General features: G+C 45.9%; 1 protein-coding gene across 5 annotated transcripts in view; it reads left to right on the top strand.

The window, feature by feature from the left end:
• The first annotated feature begins 2,268 nt into the window (after positions 1 to 2,268).
• LOC123755860 (ras-related protein Rap-2b) overlaps positions 2,269 to 24,763 on the top strand; it is a 285,571-nt gene continuing 263,076 nt past the window's right edge. For 3 of the 5 annotated variants that reach the window (XR_011221986.1, XM_045738768.2, XM_045738766.2), the window contains exon 1: positions 2,269 to 2,369. The gene's annotated coding sequence lies outside the window, so the exon portion shown is untranslated. The remainder of the gene's footprint in view (positions 2,370 to 24,763) is intronic. The other 2 variants (XM_045738767.2, XM_069300150.1) reach the window with 1 other exon arrangement.

Raw genomic sequence — 24,763 nt, 5'->3', positions numbered from 1 at the left:
GACACACCAGGACACACCAGGACACACCAGGACACACTAGGACACACCAGGACGCACTAGGACACACTAGAACACACCAGGACACACTAGGACACACCAGGACACACCAGGATACACTAGGACACATCAGGACACACCAGGACGCACTAGGACACACCAGGACACACCAGGACGCACTGGGACACACTAGGACACACCAGGACGCACTAGGACACACCAGGACACACTAGGACACACCAGGACGCACTAGGACACACCAGGACTCATTAGGATACACCAGGACACACCAGGACACACCAGGACGCACTAGGACACACTAGGACACACCAGGACGCACTAGGACACACCAGGACACACTAGGACACACCAGGACACACCAGGACACACTAGGACACACCAGGACGCACTAGGACACACCAGGACACACTAGGACACACCAGGATGCACTAGGACACACCAGGACACACCAGGACGCACTAGGACACACCAGGACACAATAGGACTCACTAGGACACACTAGGACTCACTAGGACACACCAGGACGCACTAGGACACACCAGGACGCACTAGGACACACCAGGACACACTAGGACACACCAGGACGCACCAGGACACACCAGGACACACTAGGATACACCAGGACACACCAGGACACACCAGGACTCACTAGGACACACCAGGACACACCAGGACTCACTATGACACACCAGGACGCACTAGGACACACCAGGACACACTAGGATACACCAGGACACACCAGGACACACCAGGACACACTAGGACACACCAGGACACACCAGGACACACCAGGACTCACTAGGATACACCAGGACACACCAGGACTCACTAGGACACACCAGGACACACCAGGACTCACTAGGATACACCAGGACACACCAGGACACACCAGGACACACTAGGACACACCAGGACACACCAGGACGCACTATGACACACCAGGACGCACTATGACACACCAGGACGCACTAGGACGCACTATGACACACCAGGACGCACTAGGACACACCAGGACGCACTATGACACACCAGGACGCACTATGACACACCAGGACGCACTAGGACACACCAGGACGCATTATGACACACCAGGACGCACTATGACACACCAGGACGCACTAGGACACACCAGGACACACCAGGACGCACTATGACACACCAGGACGCACTATGACACACCAGGACGCACTATGACACACCAGGACGCACTATGACACACCAGGACGCACTATGACACACCAGGACACACCAGGACGCACTATGACACACCAGGACGCACTATGACACACCAGGACGCACTAGGACACACCAGGACACACCAGGACGCACTATGACACACCAGGACGCACTATGACACACCAGGACGCACTAGGACACACCAGGACGCATTATGACACACCAGGACGCACTATGACACACCAGGACGCACTAGGACACACCAGGACACACCAGGACGCACTATGACACACCAGGACGCACTATGACACACCAGGACGCACTATGACACACCAGGACGCACTATGACACACCAGGACGCACTATGACACACCAGGACACACCAGGACGCACTATGACACACCAGGACGCACTATGACACACCAGGACGCACTAGGACACACCAGGACACACCAGGACGCACTATGACACACCAGGACGCACTATGACACACCAGGACGCACTATGACACACCAGGACGCACTATGACACACCAGGACGCACTATGACACACCAGGACACACCAGGACGCACTATGACACACCAGGACGCACTATGACACACCAGGACGCACTAGGACACACCAGGACACACCAGGACGCACTATGACACACCAGGACGCACTATGACACACCAGGACGCACTATGACACACCAGGACGCACTAGGACACACCTGGACGCACTATGACACACCAGGACGCACTATGACAAACCAGGACGCACTAGGACAAATAAACCCTGGTGATGGAGAGAGGGAGAGTGGAGATGGGGACGGGATGGGTGTGGGGGGGGAGTAAAGGGAGGGATGAAGAAGGGTGAGAAGGAGAGGGATGAGGGGGAGAGATGGAAGAAAAGGGAGGTGGATGTAGGAGGGGAACAGGATGATGATGATGATGATGATGGAGGGATGGATGAGAGGTGGAGGATAAGGGTGGAGGGATGGATGAGAGGTGGAGGGATGGATGAGAGGTGGAGGAAGAGAGGGGGAGGGTAGGGGAGGGATGTTAGGAGGGTGGCAAGGGCCTCACAAGCTCAGTCTTGCTCTACACGCGGAGGTGGACGGACGTGCGCACTCATCGCCTCCTGCATTAGGTTGCATTCCTCCTTCCACCGAGCACAAATTTCTTTGACAGAGGTACGTTTCAAGTTAAATATTTTAATATGTTACATTTTTGGTGCTGTGGAGCTTCGAAGCTCACCCAGTGATGCAGAACAGCAGTATATCAATGCAGCCTTATTCCTTATACATTAAACGCATGATAATAGATGTATAAATATTGGATATACATAGCGGGATTCGAAGCGAGGTTGACAGCCCAATCCTGCAGGTCCCAGTGCAACAATGTCATGCAGGGTTGTAACGATTCATTGGTTGCATTCGTGCACTAAATGGGTCACCACTGGTCAACACCACTGGTCAACACCACTGGTCAACACCACTGGTCAACACCACTGGTCAATACCACTGGTCAGCACCACTGGTCAACACCACTGGTCAACACCACTGGTCAACACCACTGGTCAATACCACTGGTCAACACCACTGGTCAACACCACTGGTCAATACCACTGGTCAACACCACTGGTCAATACCACTGGTCAACACCACTGGTCAATACCACTGGTCAACACCACTGGTCAATACCACTGGTCAGCACCACTGGTCAACACCACTGGTCAATACCACTGGTCAACACCACTGGTCAACACCACTGGTCAACACCACTGGTCAATACCACTGGTCAACACCACTGGTCAACACCACTGGTCAATACCACTGGTCAACATCACTGGTCAACACCACTGGTCAACACCACTGGTCAATACCACTGGTCAACACCACTGGTCAATATCACTGGTCAATACCACTGGTCAACACCACTGGTCAACACCACTGGTCAATACCACTGGTCAACACCACTGGTCAACACCACTGGTCAACACCACTGGTCAAAACCACTGGTCAACACCACTGGTCAACACCACTGGTCAACACCACTGGTCAACATCACTGGTCAACACCACTGGTCAACACCACTGGTCAATACCACTGGTCAATACCACTGGTCAACACCACTGGTCATCACTGATCATCACCACTGGTCAACACCACTGGTCAACACCACTGGTCATCACTGATCATCACCACTGGTCAACACCACTGGTCAACACCACTGGTCATCACTGATCATCACCACTGGTCAACACCACTGGTCATCACTGATCATCACCACTGGTCAACACCACTGGTCAACACCACTAGTCATCACTGATCATCACCACTGGTCAACACCACTGGTCAACACCACTGGTCAACACCACTGGTCAACACCACTGGTCAACACCACTGGTCATCACTGATCATCACCACTGGTCAACACCACTGGTCATCACTGATCATCACCACTGGTCAACACCACTGGTCATCACTGATCATCACCATTGGTCAACACCACTGGTCAACACCACTGGTCATCACTGATCATCACCACTGGTCAACACCACTGGTCAACACTGTCGGAAAATCCGACACCATTTTATTTCATACAGACAGATAAGAGCTGTATTACCAACAAGTTACCCATAGAAAACGTAACTTGTAGTGGAATTACCGTCTATAGAAAACGGGATATCATCACCACATACTATTATAATTCACCAGCTATTTTGCTGGGAATTATTCTTAAATACATTAGTCTTTGGACTTTACCATCATAAAAACATCTTATATAAATTAACTTAATTATCAATATTAAAGTAGAGTAAATGTGACCCTTCTATCACTTTCTGAAATCTGGACAATGTAAGCCAGGCGAGAGTGAGGAGGAGGGCAGCCATTGTTTATTGAGACCAGAGGCTCACACGGGAGCAAATTCGGCTCCTGTTAAATTTACTTGGACGTAGTGTTATGGAACCCAAAGGTGTACCATTGTCAACATGCTGTCTACAAATACAAGTTAAGTGTCTATCCGAAACCCGTTTATCATTCATTTATGGCCATTAATGTCAGGATATAGGGTTAGCCGGTTAGAACGCGAAATCGCCTCATACTAAAGGTAATTAAGCCAGGTCTTTAATGTTCCATGTACTGTATAGTGTTTTCTCTGATATAGCTTGTCATATATAGGATTCTGGCTTCACAGCTAGCGCACTTTTGACAGGTCAAGACGAGGATGCAAGATTATGTGCACCAGTTACTGGGTGATAGAAGCTACCTCAAAGAGGATAATTTGGTGTCTACACTCTAGTTATACCTGGTGGACTAACCTGCTGTACTATAAGAGAAGGAACCTCATCAATGTATGTAGCTATTACTGTAGTTTGATTGGCTGCATATATATAAACTAATAACCCCCCTAATGTGTAGAGGATCGATTTGTGAGATTAAGAGATTATTGCAGAAATACAGTCCACTTATCATTATACAAATTGCTATCGAAGTATATAAATTAACGTAAATATAAATTCATATAAATCAAATAAATATAAATCTCACAGGTCGGTTCCCACATTAATTTGGTCATCTTCGAACCGGATGACGGATTATTTGATCCTTTGAACCCACATTTGGTCATCTTAGTACCGGATGAACCAGTTATCCAGTGGATTCATTAAATATACTAGTGCAGTGTTATTTAAACAAAGCCAGCAGTCAAGACGGCAGCGTAGCCTCGAGGGAGCTCAGGAGCCTCCCTCAGCCCAGATCAGCCTTAGTCAGCGGTTTCATGCACACCCACAGATTTGGTGGCGTGTTATTTCGTGAAATGACAGCGCTAATATAGAATCCAGCCAAATTAGTGACTGTGTCTTCGCGAGATTGTTCACGGATTTCGTGGTGTTACATTTCGCGAGAGATTATCTACGAATTTTGTGGAGTTTATTTCGCGAGGTCACTAATAATATTTAATACTTCTAGATAATAATAGAAGTTTCATAGAGGCTAATTAAGAGGCTATTATCAATAATTGTGTATATTATTTCTCCAAAATAGAGAATTATTTAATATATATTGCACTAGTGATCACAGTATAATATTTACTAATTGCCAACCCACAACAGGGTAGGATATTAACCATTGACTAGTTGAACTATTATCGTTCATCCTAGTCCCATTATTACCATAGTCAGTTGTACTATATTGATTAACCTAACACCATTAATGAATGGTCCAGACCCTATTTTGGGTGTAATTTTTATCAACTCGAGTTGAGTTGTATATATAATAAATTACTTATGATCATTACACCTTTGAGTGATTAATTAGTGTCTCTACCATCCTAGGGTGATATAGAAGAGCTAACCTAAAGGTACTTCCAGTGACACTGGTTTATCACTCAAATCATTAGTGTGTATGATTGTATATATATAATGTGTATTAATTTTAAGTGCTAACCTCTAGTAGAGGTAGGATTATTGCCTAGTGAGTGCAGAATTTAACCCTAGGCTACCATCAGTGCTTGTTCAGTATTATGAGCAGCCCAAATACAAGCCCCACAAGGCTTCACCAACGAGCCAGTATGGATAATGCAGGGAGAATGAAAAGAACCCTTGCAGGTCTTAAAGGCCACTTAACAAGACAGATCAAGAAATGTGAAGATTTGTCACAACAATCAACAGTTGATTATGCTGACCTGGAAAGCTATTATCAAGCAGCTGCAGGTAAATTTGAGCAAATCAAATGTCAAATAGCAACATATGTGGCTGAACTTGCCAACACCAATTTATCAGAAACAGAAATAGACGACATTATGGTTGATCTTGCGAATTATGAAGATCACACTCAGGCCACGTTACAGCCTTATGTCAAATTAATTGCCCAGAACAAGGCAACAGCAACAACAACAACAGTTGCATCTAATACGAGTCAAGCAGAAGCTCGACTCCCTCCAATTAATTTACCCACTTTCTCAGGAAAAGATGAGGAAGATTGGGATGAATTTTGGAACAAATTCGTTGACCTTGTAGACTCAAAACAATCTTTACCAAAGAGTAGTAAATTCTCTTATTTGCAAGGCCAATTATCAGGTGAGGCTAAAACAGTAGTATCCCATCTGAGATTAACTAATGACGGCTATGATCTGGCAGTAAAACTCCTCAAGGATAATTATGCTGATCCAGAAGTAAGAACATCACATTTAGTTCATGAGCTGTTGCATTTACCCCCACCGGAGGCTTCAGCTGATTCACTCCAAGTCTTCAAGCTGGAGGTAGAATCATTGATCAATGCCCTCAGCCTGACAGCAGATACAAACGGGGCTGAGTGGGTCTTGAAAATAATTGTCCAGGAGAAAATACCTAGGGACATATTGAGACAAATGAGTGCTCATTACAATAAAAGCATCTTATCTATGAATGAAATATCTGAAGGTTTAAAGTCAGTAGTTCATCAATTACGAACACATGACAAATTAAAACCACCAAGTAAACCCTCAGAAACCAATAATAGTAAACCACAGAGTACCAAAGGTACTCCAAATCAATCTAGACAATATAATTCAACACCAAAGTGGAACAGTGGCAGTGTGGGCGTATATGCAGTGGGACCCTCCAAGCCTATAGTTACTGTGTCACCCAAGAACGTGACACCAAAGGGTACTGGAAGCTATGGAACATGTTTGTTCTGCAATGAGAAACATTCAATGTACCACTGCCCTAAATTTCCTGATAGTGATGCCCGTGTTGAGCGACTCAAAGATTTGCAACATTGCACGAGGTGCCTCAGGAAACATAACATCAAGGACTGTGATACCCAATTACACACCTGTAATAGGTGTAACAAAGGTCAGCACCATGCAGCATTGTGCAGAGACACCAAAACAACGTCTCCAAACCCCAAGGTGGAAGATAGCATTCCCACCACAGTACAGTACTGCAAGGTGCAACCAACAAAGAGTGTCCAATCGGCAAAGTCTAAAGGTAATACGACTTTGCCTACTGCCCAAATTACCATCCTGAATAAGAGGGCCAAGGTCCATACCCGTGGGTTGTTTGACCAAGGATCCCAGAGAACATACATCACTAAAAAATTGGCAGATGAATTACAATTAAGGCCTGTAGCCCAGATGTCATTCAACATCTCAGGGTTTGTAACAGATGCAGGACCTCAAGTCTACCAGGTGGTACAACCATCAGTGCGTTTAGGCAGGTACGTCTGTCGAGTACAAGCCATTGTGGTGGACAAAATACCAGTAGACCTACAAGTTCAAGGTCTGAGAGCAACAGCCAAATTCCTGAGAAATAGAGGAATAAAATTGGCAGATAATATTAAGTCTGATCACCTCACCGACTTCGGTCTCCTTGTAGGGACAGACTATTGTCATCGATTCATTGGTAGCCCTACTAAATATCAGGGCATAACCATGTTAAACTCTGCAGGAGGTAAATTACTCTCAGGCCCAGTATCAAGCCTGAGGAGACCTATGCCTGCAGATAAACAATACCAGTAGAAATCTAAATTTGTCAGCTGATTATATTTCTCCAGTAGCATTATACTAAGGAGATTACAGCTGACTATACCAACAGAGGTTGATGTTAGTATCATCATTTAAAGCTGGAGATGAGTTCATGAGGCCTCAGTGGCAAATCAGTGAACAGTAGCCTAAAACAGCTACAAGTCACTGCGACCAATGTCACTGAACCCACTGCAGTCTCAGAACCATACTTTACTTTAATGATGAGCTATTCAATCTTCTGAATCAATTAACTAAATTAAACCCTAATAAATCTGATGACTGATTTGATACATTTATTATTTAATCAAGATGTATTCCATGGGCCTCAGTGTTTATATATCAGTGACCAGTTACCTGAAGAAACTTCAAGTTATATCTAATGTCACTGATCTCACTGCAGTCCCTGAATCATACTTGACTGTAGTATTTGATCACATTCAGTCTTCTGGGTTAAATAATATGTAATAAGGCTTGAATATTAGCCTTTCAAGAGTTGACAGGGAAATGAAATCGCATTAGACTTCTAACCCCTGCAACTCTAGTACGGGACATCCGTCCTGTACGAACAGACACACAAATGTGTGATTACTAACTACTAACATCAAATTAATGTAATAATTCGAAGGAGGAGTATCGGTGTTCGTCTGTTCTAAAGAGGACTTCGACCCGTGAGCAGCCCCTGGGGAATTATGTCGGAAAATCCGACACCATTTTATTTCATACAGACAGATAAGAGCTGTATTACCAACAAGTTACCCATAGAAAACGTAACTTGTAGTGGAATTACCGTCTATAGAAAACGGGATATCATCACCACATACTATTATAATTCACCAGCTATTTTGCTGGGAATTATTCTTAAATACATTAGTCTTTGGACTTTACCATCATAAAAACATCTTATATAAATTAACTTAATTATCAATATTAAAGTAGAGTAAATGTGACCCTTCTATCACTTTCTGAAATCTGGACAAAGTAGGCCAGGCGAGAGTGAGGAGGAGGGCAGCCATTGTTTATTGAGACCAGAGGCTCACACGGGAGCAAATTCGGCTCCTGTTAAATTTACTTGGACGTAGTGTTATGGAACCCAAAGGTGTACCATTGTCAACATGCTGTCTACAAATACAAGTTAAGTGTCTATCCGAAACCCGTTTATCATTCATTTATGGCCATTAATGTCAGGATATAGGGTTAGCCGGTTAGAACGCGAAATCGCCTCATACTAAAGGTAATTAAGCCAGGTCTTTAATGTTCCATGTACTGTATAGTGTTTTCTCTGATATAGCTTGTCATATATAGGATTCTGGCTTCACAGCTAGCGCACTTTTGACAGGTCAAGACGAGGATGCAAGATTATGTGCACCAGTTACTGGGTGATAGAAGCTACCTCAAAGAGGATAATTTGGTGTCTACACTCTAGTTATACCTGGTGGACTAACCTGCTGTACTATAAGAGAAGGAACCTCATCAATGTATGTAGCTATTACTGTAGTTTGATTGGCTGCATATATATAAACTAATAACCCCCCTAATGTGTAGAGGATCGATTTGTGAGATTAAGAGATTATTGCAGAAATACAGTCCACTTATCATTATACAAATTGCTATCGAAGTATATAAATTAACGTAAATATAAATTCATATAAATCAAATAAATATAAATCTCACAGGTCGGTTCCCACAAACACCACTGGTCAACACCACTGGTCAATACCACTGGTCAACACCACTGGTCATCACTGATCATCACCACTGGTCAACACCACTGGTCAACACCACTGGTCATCACTGATCATCACCACTGGTCAACACCACTGGTCATCACTGATCACCACTGGTCAACACCACTGGTCAACACCACTGGTCATCACTGATCATCACCACTGGTCAACACCACTGGTCATCACTGATCATCACCACTGGTCAACACCACTGGTCATCACTGATCATCACCACTGGTCATCACTGATCATCATCACTGATCATCACCACTGGTCATCACTGATCATCATCACTGATCATCATCACTGATCATCACCACTGGTCATCACTGATCATCACCACTGGTCAACACCACTGGTCATCACTGATCATCACCACTGGTCAACACCACTGGTCAACACCACTGGTCATCACTGATCATCACCACTGGTCAACACCACTGGTCAACACCACTGGTCATCACTGATCATCACCACTGGTCAACACCACTGGTCAACACCACTGGTCATCACTGATCATCACCACTGGTCAACACCACTGGTCAACACCACTGGTCATCACTGATCATCACCACTGGTCAACACCACTGGTCAACACCACTGGTCATCACTGATCATTACCACTGGTCAACACCACTGGTCATCACTGATCATCACCACTGGTCAACACCACTGGTCATCACTGATCATCACCACTGGTCATCACTGATCATCATCACTGATCATCACCACTGGTCATCACTGATCATCACCACTGGTCATCACTGATCATCACCACTGGTCAACACCACTGGTCATCACTGATCATCACCACTGGTCATCACTGATCATCATCACTGATCATCACCACTGGTCATCACTGATCATCATCACTGATCATCATCACTGATCATCACCACTGGTCATCACTGATCATCACCACTGGTCAACACCACTGGTCATCACTGATCATCACCACTGGTCAACACCACTGGTCAACACCACTGGTCAACACCACTGGTCATCACTGATCATTACCACTGGTCAACACCACTGGTCATCACTGATCATCACCACTGGTCAACACCACTGGTCATCACTGATCATCACCACTGGTCATCACTGATCATCATCACTGATCATCACCACTGGTCATCACTGATCATCACCACTGGTCATCACTGATCATCACCACTGGTCAACACCACTGGTCACCACTACTGGGTTAGTGAAGACTTTTATGGTGTTGTAGAAGGGGCATATGCGATCAAATCAGTGACAAGGAAATCTGCGAGGCACTGAATGCCAGTTTCCATGGAGTGTTCACTAACCGAGCCTGAGCAGCTCCCATTGTCAGAAGAGATTACCCTAGATGAAAGACTATCAGATATAGAGGTGACAGCAGAGGCGGTAATGAAACAGTTGACAACACTGGAGGCAACTAAAGCGATTGGACCAGACAAAGTATCACCGTGGATACTAAAAGAGGCAGTGCAGGCCCTCAGCGTGCCTCTGGCAATGATCTTTAATGAGTCATTTATGTCAGGAGAATTGCCTAGTTGCTGGAAGAAGGCAAACGTGGTACCAATTTTCAAGAAAGGGGATAGAGAGGAGGCACTTAACTACAGACCCGTATCACTGACAAGCATCCCCTGTAAAATACTTGAAAGAATAATCAGGCTAAGACTTGTTGGACACCTGGAGAACATTAGGTTTGTAAACAAACATCAACATGGGTTCAGAGAAGGGAAATCATGCCAAACAAGCTTCCTGGAATTCTATGATAAAATATCAAGAATAAGGTAGGAGAGGGAAGGATGGGCGCACTGCAATATTTCTGGACTGTCAAAAAGCCTTTGATACAGTACCGCAAATGAGGCTGCTATTCAAACTCGAGAGGCAGGCGGGAGTAAGCGGAAAGACCCTAGCATGAGTAAGGAACTACCTAACAGGAAGGAGCCAGAGAGTAATGGTAAGGGGCGAAAAGTCTGATTGGCGAACAGTAACGAGTGGAGTATCTCAAGGATCGGGGCTGGGACCAGTTCTATTTTTTTTTTTTGAGATATATACAAGAGTTGTTACATTCTTGTACAGCCACTAGTACGCGTAGCGTTTCGGGCAGGTCCCTGGAATACGATCCCCTGCCGCGAAGAATCGTTTTTTCATCCAAGTACACATTTTACTGTTGCGTTAAACAGAGGCTACAGTTAAGGAATTGCGCCCAGTAAATCCTCCCCGGCCAGGATACGAACCCATGACATAGCGCTCGCGGAACGCCAGGCGAGTGTCTTACCACTACACCACGGAGACTGTAACTACACCACGAGACTGTTTTTCTAATATACGTTAACGATATGTTTACAGGAGTAGAGTCCTACATGTCGATGTTCGCGGAAGACGCAAAGTTGATGAGAAGAGTTGTGACAGATGAGGATTGTAGGATCCTCCAAGAGGACCTGAACAGGTTGCACAGATGGTCAGAGAAATGGCTACTGGAGTTCAACACGAGCAAATATAAAGTTATGGAAATGGGACTAGGTGATAGGAGACCAAAGGGACAGTACACAATGAAGGGGACCTGCCTACCTGTGACGACTCGAGAAAGAGACCTGGGAGTGGATGTGACACCCTAATCTAACTCCTGAGGCACATATAAATAGGATAACGACAGCAGCGTACTCTACACTGGCGAAAGTGAGAACTTCATTCAGAAACCAAAGTAAGGAGGCATTTAGGGCGCTTTACACTGCCTACGTGAGGCCAGTCTTAGAGTATGCCGCCTCATCATAGGAGTCCCCACCTGAAGAAACACATAAGGAAACTGGAAAAGGTTCAGAAGTTTGCAATGAGACTCATCTCAGCGTTACGAGGGATGGGCATGAGGAGCGCCTGAAGGAACTGAACCTGGCGACACTAGAAAAAAAGGGATAAGGAATATATAATAAGAACTTATAAAATACTCAGGCAGATTGGACAGAGTGGACATAGATGAAATGTTCACACGTAATAATAACAGAACGAGGGGACATGGGGTGGAAGCTGGAAACTCAGATGAGTCACATAGATGATAGGAAGTTTTCTTTTAGCGTGAGAGTAGTGGGAAAATGGAATGCACTTAAGGAACAGGTTGTGGAAGCAAACTCTATACATAATTTTAAAACTAGATATGATAGGGAAATGGGACCGGAGTCATTGCTGTAAACAACCGATGGCCAAAAAGGCCGAAATAGAGAGGCTTATATCAATCCTGCAGGCACAGATAGGCGAGTACACACACACACAAGGACAAAAGACACGATGAAACAACACGATATAGTCCAAATGACCATTACCGAGGGGGACGTACACTCCATACACCACGGACACATACACCAAGAGTTGTGTCACGCTTCTCAAGAGTGTATACACCAAGCTTACTTTCCTCTCAACTATATTGAGTACAAAGTATATTTGGTGGTTGGTCAGTGAGGCCTAAGAGTGGGCTTAACAACCCTCCAGGCTGCCAGGCACTCATCTCAACACTCATCTGAGTCAAGTAACTCATCGCCGGGTGAGGTGTGCTGGCGCTCTTCACCTCACAAGAGCTCTCCCTCCCTCTATTATATCCCTGGATGGTTGACTTACGCCACCTTCTCTTTAACCTTACAGCAATGTCTTCATATTCCCATGACGGTCAATCAGTTCTTAGTTTAACTAGTCTCCTCGCGAGAACGTCTCAGTAATCTAGTGTTTTTCCCAATGTTAGTTAACTATCAGGAGTGCTTTAAATTATATTTATCAATTCATTATTCATGTACAGTTGTAATGTACAGGTTATAATAATGAGTGTTCTCCCCATACTTTACTCATTATATTCTTACCTCACACTTTATGAGGATGTCAGAAAATACTCTTAAGTCCGTCTGTTCAGCTCCTCATTAACTCTCAGGAACACACAGTAAATATGGCACATTATTTTATCAATTTTATTAATAAATTCCTCGTATATAAGGCAAGTTCATAGTCTAATATTCATAAAACTCATAATATTTCCTTCATGGATGGTACACCAAGACTATACTTCACCACAGTCTAGCCTCACTTATGAGGTATATCCAGTAATTAGTAATGAGGACTAGTCCCTCACTCACACAGTAATTATAAACCCTGGTGCTATTGACCCCCAAGTACCATGCCCTTAGTGGCCCCCACCACAGCTTCACGCACCAGCTTCACACCACGGTGTTGGGAACCAAGCATCACAGCTTCACCTTACACACTCCATAAGTCAACCTCACTCAACACAAGTAAACATACCTTAACTAGATATTAGAGTGAACAAATCCACAAGGGCCGTGACGAGGATTCGAACCTGCAGATATTAGAGTATTAAACCACTCAATACCCAGGCGATGAATCACAATAACGTGGCTGAAGTATGTTGGCCAATCCACACACTAGAAAATGAAGGGACGACGACGTTTCGATCCGTCCAGGACCATTCTCAAGTCGATTGTGTTCGACTTTCAAACACATTCTCAAGTCACAATCGACTTGAGAATGTTCCAGGACGGACCGAAACGTCGTCGTCCCTTCATTTTCTAGTGTGTGGATTGGTCAACCCACTGAATACCCATTCTAACTACTACAACTACTCCCACCCCAACATCGCACACAACAACGCCTCCCATACTGGTAGGTACACAACTCCAGCTCATCCCACATAAGCTATCCTCCGGATAAGCTGGTAGGAACCACAGACCATCACCAGTAGTTGAACACGGGCGGGCAGGCACCGTAGACTTCCTCCAGCGTCCACCACACTGCTTGCTAGTGTAGTTAGTTGGGAGTCTTTCTACTCCCCGAACCCGGCCTGGGGGCCAAGCGTGTCTTTTGATTACTTGATCTATAAAACTAATACTTGAGGCGACCCGCAGGCCCACGTATCAATTACTACCCCCCCTTGGTGGAGTGGTAAGAATGTTCCAGTTGGTGGAGTAGTAAGAATGTTCCAGTTGGTGGAGTAGTAAGAATGTTCCAGTTGGTGGAGTAGTAAGAATGTACCAGTTGGTGGTGTGGTAAGAATGTTCCAGTTGGTGGTGTGGTAAGAATGTTCCAGTTGGTGGTGTGGTAAGAATGTACCAGTTGGTGGTGTGGTAAGAATGTACCAGTTGGTGGTGTGGTAAGAATGTTCCAGTTGGTGGTGTGGTAAGAATGTACCAGTTGGTGGAGTGGTAAGAATGTACCAGTTGGTGGTGTAGTAAGAATGTACCAGTTGGTGGAGTGGTAAGAATGTACCAGTTGGTGGAGTGGTAAGAATGTACCAGTTGGTGGTGTGGTAAGAATGTACCAGTTGGTGGTGTGGTAAGAATGTACCAGTTGGTGGTGTAGTAAGAATGTTCCAGTTGGTGGTGTAGTAAGAATGTTCCAGTTGGTGGAGTGGTAAGAATGTTCCAGTTGGTGGAGTAGTAAGAATGTTCCAGTTGGTGGAGTAGTAAGAATGTTCCAGTTGGTGGAGTAGTAAGAATGTACCAGTTGGTGGAGTGGTAAGAATGTTCCAGTTGGTGGAGTAGTAAGAATGTTCCAGTTGGTGGAGTAGTAAGAATGTACCAGTTGGTGGTGTGGTAAGAATGTTCCAGTTGGTGGTGTGGTAAGAATGTACCAGTTGGTGGAGTGGTAAGAATGTACCAGTTGGTGGTGTAGTAAGAATGTTCCAGTTGGTGGAGTAGTAAGAATGTTCCAGTTGGTGGAGTAGTAAGAATGTTCCAGTTGGTGGTGTGGTAAGAATGTACCAGTTGGTGGAGTAGTAAGAATGTACCAGTTGGTGGTGTAGTAAGAATGTTCCAGTTGGTGGAGTAGTAAGAATGTTCCAGTTGGTGGAGTAGTAAGAATGTTCCAGTTGGTGGAGTAGTAAGAATGTACCAGTTGGTGGTGTAGTAAGAATGTTCCAGTTGGTGGTGTGGTAAGAATGTTCCAGTTGGTGGAGTAGTAAGAATGTTCCAGTTGGTGGTGTAGTAAGAATGTTCCAGTTGGTGGTGTGGTAAGAATGTACCAGTTGGTGGAGTAGTAAGAATGTTCCAGTTGGTGGTGTGGTAAGAATGTACCAGTTGGTGGAGTGGTAAGAATGTACCAGTTGGTGGTGTAGTAAGAATGTACCAGTTGGTGGAGTGGTAAGAATGTTCCAGTTGGTGGAGTGGTAAGAATGTACCAGTTGGTGGTGTGGTAAGAATGTTCCAGTTGGTGGTGTAGTAAGAATGTACCAGTTGGTGGTGTAGTAAGAATGTTCCAGTTGGTGGAGTGGTAAGAATGTTCCAGTTGGTGGTGTGGTAAGAATGTTCCAGTTGGTGGTGTGGTAAGAATGTTCCAGTTGGTGGTGTAGTAAGAATGTACCAGTTGGTGGTGTAGTAAGAATGTTCCAGTTGGTGGAGTGGTAAGAATGTTCCAGTTGGTGGTGTGGTAAGAATGTTCCAGTTGGTGGTGTGGTAAGAATGTTCCAGTTGGTGGAGTGGTAAGAATGTTCCAGTTGGTGGTGTGGTAAGAATGTTCCAGTTGGTGGTGTGGTAAGAATGTTCCAGTTGGTGGAGTGGTAAGAATGTTCCAGTTGGTGGTGTGGTAAGAATGTACCAGTTGGTGGTGTGGTAAGAATGTACCAGTTGGTGGTGTAGTAAGAATGTACCAGTTGGTGGAGTGGTAAGAATGTTCCAGTTAGTGGTGTGGTAAGAATGTACCAGTTGGTGGTGTGCTAAGAATGTTCCAGTTAGGTGGTGTGGTAAGAATGTACCAATCCCCGACCGTCCGCAAGTGGTTGGGCACCATTCCTTCCCTCGTCCCATCCCAAATCCTTATCCTGACCCCTTCCCAGTGCTATATAGTCATCATGACTTAGCACTTCCCCCCTGATAATTCTCTCCCTCCCTCCCTCTCCTTACTGTTGTAAATATTTACTCCTTTTACAGCCTGTAAATGTCCCAAGTACAGTAGTTTATATCGCGATCCTGTTTGCTTCGTCTGTTTCTTTATTGTACATTGCTGGGGCCCAGGAGCTAGAACAGTGCCTCGAACCCCGTCCCACCATGTCACCGGATGGTTGTATGTTCAATCCTATATACCATTTCAAGTTTCAAGTTCCCATGTGTGTGTGTGTGCTTCTTGAGGAAGGAACTCAAAACACGCTGACACCTCTCACCTGCTCACACGCACACACACGCACACACACACACACACACACACACACACCAAAGAGGCGGGACCACACACACCGTTAGGCGGGACCAAAGAGCCAGAGCTCAACCCCCGCAAACACAACTAGGTGAGTACACACACACAAGGATGGATTATTTAACACAAGGGACACACGCACAAGGGGACACAGGTGGAAGCTGAGTACCCAAATGAGCCACAGAGATATTAGAAAGACCTTTTTCAGTGTCAGAGTAGTTAGTCAATGGAATGCACTAGGAAGTGATGTGGTGGAGGCTAACTCCATACACAGCTTCAAATGTAGATATGATAGAGCCCAATAGGCCCAGGAACCTGTACACCTGTTGATTGACCGTTGAGAGGCGGGACCAAAGAGCCAGAGCTCAACCCCCGCAAGCACAACTAGGTGAGTACACACACACACACACACATTAGGGGGTGATGTGGTGGAGGCTGACTCCATACACAGTTTCAAGTGTAGATATGACAGAGCCCGATAGGCTCAGGAATCTGTACACCTGTTGATTGACGGTTGAGAGGCGGGACCAAAGAGCCAGAGCTCAACCCCCGCAAACACAACTAGGTGAGTACAACTAGGTGAGTACACACACACACACACACACACACACACACACACACACACACACACACACACACACACACACACACACATATCCGGTTATCCTTCAGGAACTTGGACAAAGCTCCTTTCAAAGCGCTGTATACATGCTTTGTGAGACCCGTGTAACACACACACACACACACACACATACACACACATACACACACATACACACACACACATACACACACACACACATACACACACACACATACACACACACATACACACACACATACACACATACACATACATACACTCACACAGGGGGGGCTGTGGCTTAGTGGACAGCGCTTGGAACTCGTAATCCTAGTATCCGGGGTTCAATCCCCCTGTGGAGGAGGAAAAGAAGTGGGCAGTTTCTTTCACCCTGATGCCCCTGCTCACCTAGCAGTAAATAGGTTTCTGGGAGTTAGACTGCTGTTACGATCTGTTTCCTGGAGATGTGTGTGTGTATGTGTGTGTACTCACCTAATTGTACTCACCTAATTGTGCTTGCGGGGGTTGAGCTTTGGCTCTTTGGTCCCGCCTCTCAACGGTCAATCAACAGGTGTACAGGTTCCTGAGCCTATTGGGCTCTTATCATATCTACATTTGAAACTATGTATGGAGTCAGCCTCCACCACATCACTTCCTAGTACATTCCATTTACTAACTACTCTGACACTGAAAAAGTTCTTTCTAATGTCTCTGTGGCTCATTTGGGTACTCAGCTTCCACCTGTGTCTCCTTGTTCGCGTCCCTCCAGTGTTGAATAGTTCATCCTTGTTTACCCGGTCGATTCCCCTGAGGATTTTGTAGGTTGTGATCATGTCCCCCCTTACTCTTCTGTCTTCCAGTGTCGTAAGGTGCATTTCCCGCAGCCTTTCCTCATAACTCATGCCTCTTAGTTCTGAGACTAGTCTAGTAGCATACCTTTGGACTTTTTCCAGCTTCGTCTTGTGCTTGACAAGGTACGGGCTCCATGCTGGGGCCGCATACTCCAGGATTGGTCTTACATATGTGGTGTACAAGATTCCGAATGATTCCTTACACAGGTTCCTGAACGCTGTTCTGATGTTAGCCAGCCTCGCATATGTCGCAGACGTTATTCTCTTTATGTGGGCTTCGGGAGACAGGTTTGGTGTGATATCAACTCCTAGATCTTTCTCTCTGTCTGTTTCATTAAGTACTTCATCTCCTATTCTGTATCCTGTGTCTGGCCTCCTATTTCTTCCGCCTAGTTTCATCACCTTACATTTACTCGGGCTGAACTTCAACAGCCATTTGTTGGACCATTCACTCAGTCTATCTAGGTCATCTTGTAGCCTCCTACTATCATCCTCTGTTTCAATCCTCCTCATAATTTTTGCATCATCAGTGTGTGTGTGTGTGTGTGTGTGTGTGTGTGTGTGTGTGTGTGTGTGTGTGTGTTGGAGAGAAATATACGTAGCAGATATAATAGAGGAAAATAGATTGGTTAGAAAGGCGGGGTCCAAGAGCTAATATCTCGATTCTGCAGAAACAAATAGTAAACACACACACATACACATGCAAGTGTGGATTTAAACCAAAATATTTGAGAATAATTTGCATGGAGGCGAGGTGTGAGGGGCGGGAGAAGCGGAGTGTCTGAAGGTGGAGAGAAGTTTGAGACGAGCAACAGGAAATTGTCTCTCTCTCTCTCTCTCTCTCTCTCTCTCTCTCTCTCTCTCTCTCTCTCTCTCTCTCTCTCTCTCTCTCTCTCTCTCTCTCTCTCTGTGGCACGTGGACCATTTTAATGGTGGAGAGTGTTGTGGGGGGGGGGGAGATAGAGGTAGAAGGATAACAACAATAATAATATATGATATATAAAGAAAAGAAATGGGAATCTGTAAGAGAGAGAGAGAGAGAGAGAGAGAGAGAGAGGGGGGGGGGGACACAGACAGACAGACAGACACAACCCGTCCATCAACACGGCCCATAACATCCAGCGTCATTTCATTTCCAGACATTTTTTAACTACCCACTTCCAGCACCGTCCAGGGTAATTAGCAGCAGCTGGCCAGTAGTGGTAATGTAGGACCCGGTCGCCTGTACCATGACCTCTCCCCCCCCCCTCTCTCTCTCTCTCTCTCTCTCTCTCTCTCTCTCTCTCTCTCTCTCTCTCTCTCTCTCTCTCTCTCTCTCTCTGTAATTAGCTTCACTACAATTCGCAACAGTTTTAATTCCTAAGCCGCCAATGAACACGTGGTTACGGCCCCTCTGAGTCTGATTTTAATCCAACAAGCAATACAGACGCGACGCTCGAGGAATAATTGTTCCCGTGTAAGTGAGGCCTTGGGTGAGGGCTGGGCGCCTGCTGGTTACTATGGTGACACCTGCGACTAGGACCGGGAGCTACAGCACGTGTGCCTTACATGACATGTAACCACCCTCACATACACACCTACACACTCATACACATCCTCTCACTCACATACTCAAACACTGACACTCTCACACACACGCACACACTTGAGTCACACTTGGTGGTAAGTGTTTACTGTGAGCAAACACCAGCCAGCGAGCAATCTTGAGGTCGTCATCATTCATGAATGACTTCAGTAACAGTGTTTTCCCTCACCTCAGCCAAGCATATAATATTGTTTACACAGAGTTTCTCGTCTTGTTAGACTGCCTCCTACTTACAGCGCCATCTCTTGGTTGAGGGAGGAGTTATTAATGGTAGTGTGTGACGGCTGCCACTGCTTACAGCGCCATCTCTTGGTTGGAGGAGACGTTATTAATGGTAGGGTGTGACGGCTGCCTCTGCTTACAGCGCCATCTCTTGGTTGGAGGAGACGTTATTAATGGTAGGGTGTGACGGCTGCCTCTGCTTACAGCGCCATCTCTTGGTTGGAGGAGACGTTATTAATGGTAGGGTGTGACGGCCGCGTCTGCTTACAGCGCCATCTCTTGGTTGGAGGAGACGTTATTAATGGTAAGGTGTGACGGCTGCCTCTGCTTACAGCGCCATCTCTTGGTTGGGGGAGGCGTTATTAATGGTAGGGTGTGACGGCCGCCACTGCTTACAGCGCCATCTCTTGGTTGGGGGAGGCGTTATTAATGGTAGGGTGTGACGGCTGCCACTGCTTACAGCGCCATCTCTTGGTTGGAGGAGACGTTATTAATGGTAGGGTGTGACGGCTGCCTCTGCTTACAGCGCCATCTCTTGGTTGGGGGGAGGTGTTATTAATGGTAGGATGTGACGGCTGCCACTGCTTACAGCGCCATCTCTTGGTTGGGATGATGGAATTTACCACAGATACTGTTTAAACAATTAATTTGTCAGGTATTAAGTCAAACGTCTGTTTATCGTTGTTTGATTTCCAATTGTCGGGGTCAAGAGCGTCTTAGTGTTATGGAGGGCGTCGTAGCCAAGGACTATGCTGGTCTTGTGGTTACCCAGCCAGTTGCTGTACAGACCCAACCTTGTTTAACCGATTAGTTTAGTAATACAGTCACTGCGCCAATGACAATACACGCACACATGGTGTATGTCACAAGGTATTGCGTTACTTTTTTAAGACGTTGATATTCATTTCACGGGTGATATATTCTATACTAATTATATACAGGGTGATAAACAACTACAAGCAAACAACTACTTGTCACTCGTACAGATACATTACCACCCTATCCCAGGGTGGCTTAATCTTCATCAGTTAATATACTTCTATGTATTGGTTGGTTACAGTCATGTTATTGAGACCTCCTCGCTCTGTAAGATGGACGGACACGTCGTTGGTCACTGTTATCACAAAAAGTCGGTGTTGGGCTTCTGGCTCAGCCAAAGAGGAACTGACTAACACTACCAGATGGGAACACGAGTGGAAGATAGTGACTAACCAAAGTGAAATACACCTGTGTTTAATAGCCTGCTGGACCAGCACACTGGGAGGCCGTCAATATTGGAGGCACTCTGGCACGGGTACACCACTTTACCACGATCTTAGACTATGACATATCTCGGCTACTAAACTCCAATGAACACATCAACAAGAAGTGAGCGATGACCAAGGCGCAGCTCGGGCAGCTGTACAGCTTCCACCAGGCCCCACAACACGTGAAACTGCACCTCTACAGCCCGCTGATCAGGCCGCTCCTGGAGTACCCGCACCACCCCGCTCACTCTAGCCAAAAAATCGAACATACTCAAGCTGCAGCGCCTCCAGAACAGAGCGTTGCGATTTGTGGCTAACGTGCGGCTTATGGAGAGGGCGCGCACCGACAGCCCCCACCCCGGGGTGATGACGGACCCGCTGACCGTACTCCTGCACACCCTCTCCATCAACCACCACCACCACACAGTGAAGAGCATGTATCTACCCCAACTGTGAACACATCTTTGTGATGTATAACACAACTACCTGTGAAATACCCGGCCCGCCCCACAGGACAAGGAGGATGTCCCTCCAGCAAAAACTACGTACACACACATGGACGACTCGGGCTTGCCAACACCTACAATTGTGAGCAGCTTGTCGAGGAAGAGAGAACCACGAGCCCCAATATTCACCTAAGTCCCATTACCAGAAGATGGAAGTCCAACCCACAAACTCCAATTTCCCGACAAACCACTGAACTCAAATTGGGAATACGTGGCTCTCCGGGACCTAATGCGGAGGCCAGGTGTTTATTATTCATTAGTGTTCATTAGTTAATCCCACCGTATTACAAAACAAGCGAGCTATACACAAATGATGACATGTGAGATCACACATCACCCCAACACCACACCTCAGTATCACTAAAATACCCAGAGTGGTTGGGCCACCCACCTGTATTCCCCCTCCTCCATCCCCTACCATTAATCCCTTTCATGTTTTCCTGCATCCTCACTCCACCCTTCTCCCCCCCCTTACCACCATTATGGTCTTGGGATTCGATCTGCACGCGCGCGCGCGCGCACACACACACACACACACACACACACACACACACACACACACACACACACACACGCACACACACACACACACACACGCACACACGCACACGCACACGCACACACGCACGCACACGCACACATACGCACACGCACACACACGCACACACACGCACACACACACACACACACACACACACACACACACACACACACACACACACACACACACGATAGAGTAGATGGAATTGATAGGGTAGATAAAGACAGGCTATTTAACACAAGGGGCACACGCACTAGGGGACACAGGTGGAAACTGAGTAACCAAATGAGCCACAGAGATATTAGAAAGAACTTTTTTAGTGTCAGAGTGGTTGACAAATGGAATGCATTAGGAAGTGATGTGGTGGAGGCTGACTCCATACACAGTTTCAAGTGTAGATATGACAGAGCCCAGTAGGCTCAGGAACCTGTACACCAGTTGATTGACAGTTGAGAGGCGGGACCAAAGAGCCAGAGCTCAACCCCCGCAAACACAACTAGGTGAATACATTCTATTTCTAATATACGTTTATGACATGTTTACAGGAGTAGAGTCCTACATGTCGATGTTCGCGGATGACGCAAAATTAATGAGAAGAGTTGTGACAGATGATGATTGCAGGATCCTCTAAGAGGACCTGGACAGGTTACAGAGATGGTCAGGGAAATGGCTACTGGAGTTCAACACGAGTAAATGTAAAGTTATGGAAATGGGACTGGGTGATAGGAGACCAAAGGGACAGTACACAATGAAGGGGAACTGCCTACCTGTGACGACGCGAGAAAGAGACCTGGGAGTGGACGTAACACCTAATCTAACTCCTGAGGCACATATAAATAGGACAACGACAGCAGCGTACTCTACACTGGCAAAAGTTAGAACATCATTAGGAAACCAAAGTAAGGAGGCATTTAGGGCGCTTTACACTGCCTACGTGAGGCCAGTCTTAGAGTATGCCGCCTCATCATGGAGTCCCCATCTGAAGAAACACATAAGAAAACTCGAAAAGGTTCATAAGTTTGCGACGAGGCTCGTCCCAGAGTTACGAGGAATGAGGAAGTTACGAAGGATGAGGTATGAAGAGCGACTGAAGGAACTGAACCTGACGACACAAGAGAAAATAAGGGGGAGGGGGGATATGATAGGAACGTATAAAATACTCAGGAGGATTGACAGAGTGGACATAGACAAGATGTTCACAGGTAATACTTATAAAACGAGGGGACATGGGTGGAAGCTAGAAACTCAGATGAGTCACAGAGACGTTAGGAAGTTTTCTTTTAGCGTGAGAGTAGTGGGAAAATGGAATGCACTTAAGGAACAGGTTGTGGAAGCAAACTCTATTCATAATTTTAAGACTAGATATGATAGGGAAATGGGACAGGAGTCATTGCTGTAAACAACCGATGGCTAGAAAGGCGGGACCCAAGAGTCAATGTTCGATCCTGCAGGCACCAATAGGTGAGTATACACACACACCTCTTGCATGCTAAGAATTTAAATAATGATTATGTCTTCCACAAAGTCATTAAAACACGCCACACACATTTTAGGTCAATTAACATTCCTTGAAAATTCTTGGATCGGTGTTTTATTTTTATTTACCAAAAAATCTTATTGTTTGTTTTATTCAGTCTGGGAGTAAAACACGACTTAAACGAGAGAAAACAGAGGTGTGGCGAGCCTCGCCAAGAATGACTTATTAACACCCGGCCTGGAGTCATCAACCATTGACCTGCCTATTACGAAACACGTACATCTCTTCTACATCATCATGTCTTAGTATAAAGTTATTACACAAGTTGACAAGCTGGGAAGGTTCACAAGCCAGAGTTGTTATTGTTGTAAACAACCTCGTAGAATAAGGCCGCTCTTGAACTGGTTAATACATGTAAGTGGCCATGACTGAGGGAAGATGGACAGGTTCCGTCAATGGACGCACACATGCTTCACAACTCCCGCCCCCAGTGGCTGCCTTCTCAACTACTATAATTAAAATAAATAGATGTGGTAGGGGGTGGGGGGGGCTGGGGGGTGAAGGGGGTGGGGGGGGGGTGAAGGGGGTGGGGGGGGGCTGGGGGGGGGCTGGGGGGGGGGGGGCTGGGGGGGTGAAGGGGGTGGGGGGGGGCTGGGGGGGTGGTGGTGGAAGGGGGGGAGGGGTTATGTAACAGCCGCGATCATCCTGGTATTAAATACCCTGAATAAATATATTGATTTTATTCTAGTATTTTATTTATATTTATGTTATATTATATTATATTATATATATATATATATATATATATATATATATATATATATATATATATATATATATATATATATATATATAAAACGGTGGAGAAACGACAACCTTTCGGTCCGTCCTGGACCATTATCAAGTCTTATGTCCAGTAGACCACTTGTATGGAGACAGTACACGTCTGGCACCACTGTACGAGTATGGAGACAGTACACGTCTGGCAACACTGTACGAGTCTGGAGACAGTACACGTCTGGCAACACTGTACGAGTATGGAGACAGTACACGTCTGGCACCACTGTACGAGTATGGAGACAGTACACGTCTGGCAACACTGTACGAGTATGGAGACAGTACTCGTCTGGCAACACTGTACGAGTATGGAGACAGTACACGTCTG

Source organism: Procambarus clarkii, chromosome 43 (genome assembly GCF_040958095.1).
Source record: "Procambarus clarkii isolate CNS0578487 chromosome 43, FALCON_Pclarkii_2.0, whole genome shotgun sequence".
Taxonomy (NCBI): Eukaryota; Metazoa; Arthropoda; class Malacostraca; order Decapoda; family Cambaridae; genus Procambarus; species Procambarus clarkii.
This window is presented reverse-complemented; position numbering and strand designations above follow the sequence as displayed.